The sequence below is a fragment of the Mandrillus leucophaeus genome, unplaced genomic scaffold (genome assembly GCF_000951045.1).
Source record: "Mandrillus leucophaeus isolate KB7577 unplaced genomic scaffold, Mleu.le_1.0 Scaffold1265, whole genome shotgun sequence".
Classification (NCBI taxonomy): domain Eukaryota; kingdom Metazoa; phylum Chordata; class Mammalia; order Primates; family Cercopithecidae; genus Mandrillus; species Mandrillus leucophaeus.
In genome coordinates, this window is record NW_012101043.1 from 97,075 (window position 1) to 99,673 (window position 2,599).

The window sequence follows — 2,599 nt, forward strand, 5'->3', positions numbered from 1 at the left end:
CAATGAAGGTTGACTTATGTATTAGCTCTTTCAGCAAACACTTTTCTCTCTACTTATTTCAGTGACTGGTCCTTCAAGCATTACACTGTAGGGGGAGGGATAGGTGGAGGGAACGTCTTTCTTGATTGTCACTGTCATGTTCTGGCAATAGTGCTTTCAGATGTTGCACACTGAGTCTTTCTCATGCAGGGAGCTTTCCTGGCTGCTGAAATAATTCCTTACTTGGAGCTTCTACCACATTTCTTATGATATGGCTGAATCTGCCTCTAGCTGACAGCTTGTAAATTTTCCTCTTAATTCTGAAGTTTCAACATTCATCTGGGTCCCATGTTTTCTAAAGTTCTTATTGGACAAAATGTTATTTTTAAGTGATTCTCCAATGAGAATTTCTCCTAAATGGTCAATATGTGATCCAAAAGAAAATTTTGACAATCCTTGCTACCCATAGTCAGTTGAGTTGTCAGACATCTTTCTCTGTGTACTGGTATTTCAGGCCAATAACTGCAGATTTCTACATTTAGATTTCTCAGGTGAGCTCAGATACCAATCCACTGTGTTCCTTTATCTCCAGCAGATATATATCAATATCTTGAAGCAGTTTTCTACTCTTGGGGATAGATAAAACGTTAAGAAATTCAAGAGCTTACTCCAAAGATTATATTTCCTCCCCCTTTTTCTCAAAATGTTTATTTTTAAAGAGTAGTTCACACATTCTATTCTCTCAGCTTTTGTGCCTCAACTGAAACTAACAAAAACTGCCTTTTATGACATTGTTGCCTATTTTTCCTATAGATTAAGGTGTTATAATGGTGTTTATTGGTAAATATTTAGTTCATAAAATTACTCTCTGTATACAGAGTCAAATAGTTGGCCTGACCAGTGGTATAGCCGTAAATAATTACCTTAATCACTCTAGATCACATTTTGCATCACATGGTTTTTTGAGAATCTGTTGAAAGCTATGTATCTAATACATGAAACTCTCCTCGTGCACATATACAGGAAAAAAAAAAAAACTTGCTTACAATCTAAGGGGTTTACATCGTATACAAAGTCCATCCCTCAATCCAATTCATGGGAGTACTTGTTCATGACCAAAGTCATATAATCCATTTAAATTTGCTTTCATCATTTTATCTTTTCTCTTTCACTTTTAACAATTTGTTATAACTTTTTTTACCTGATTGAAAGATTATTTATATCATCATGCCACAGAGTTTACATGCTTTGTAGTTTTATTATAACAGCAGGACAGACTAATAGACACCCCTGCTGCTGTCTTCTAGATCTCTTTAATGGATTTAATTTCCTTTTTAATATCACATTGAGAGAAATTTACCACAAAGTAAACAGAGAAACTATCTTGTTCAAGATAGCATATTCAATTAACTAGAGTATTGCTATTTTATGTCACATTCATTAAAAATTTAGGAGAAGCTACTGTGCGGTCTAACATTTGAGGTTTTTAAATATAGAATATGTATACAATAGGAAAACTAAATTCTATACTGTGAAAAGAAATGATAATTAAGCAGGAAGTTTCAAAAATAAACTACACTTAACATCTTGATCAACTTTCATAAAAAGTAGCTGATTTTTGTGTCCAAAACTAACATATAGAATATTTTCTGCAGCTTGCTGACATGAATGTGATTAAAAAAATTGTTTTGTATCTTACTTTAAGACTCTAGTTTCCTACTATCCTGGCATATAGGTCTCTTGAATTCCTTTTATTATTAGTAGAAACACGAAAGAGTTAAAATTATGTTTAAAAGGGATTATAATAATAAATAGTAGAATAAACTACAGAAAAATAACTTGCATTGACAAAATGGCCTTGTTTGCCATCATCGTACTATAGCCATCATTAATTAAAAAGGCAGTAGAAGATAAACCTAAATTTGCCATTCTGTGCACCACATTCCTTTACTTACAGCTTATACGGTGGAGTCCTATGGAGAATGGTCCTGTGCTTGCCTAAGAAACAAAGAATTTCTTATTTGAAAAGATTATCTCCTTCTTTGTCTAATGTCCACCATCAAAGATTTTTTTTTTTGATTTTCACCTATTTCATGAAGTATTGATGGTTTCCATTCTTCAAAACACCATAGCAATGTAAGCTTTACTTATACTTCCTACTGAGCTCTGACATATTGAGCTGATTATGTACATATCTTATTCTCTCTAATAGGCAATCAGCAATGTGAAAGGAAGTAATTTACAATACCATTATGTTAACTTCTCCTAAATGTCTTCTATATCCCTAACATTCAGAAGATAACTTATACATGTCTCTTAACTTTAGTTGAATAAATAAATGCTTGGTATAGCTAAGTAAAACATCTGAAACTACACATGAAAGTGTAGCAATATTTATGTCCCCCAAAACAGTAATTAACAATAACAATGATAATTTAATTTGCTCATTAGTCTCTTAAATGGGAGAGGGCTTATGATTGGCTTGTCTCAACTCCATACAATGTCAACTGAGCTGCTCAACTAGAACTGAGGGACCCACTTCCATTGGGCTCATTTACGCGGCTAGCAAAATGGTGCTGATCTGTAGTAGAGCTGAGTCAGGGCTATAGGTTGTGAGTCA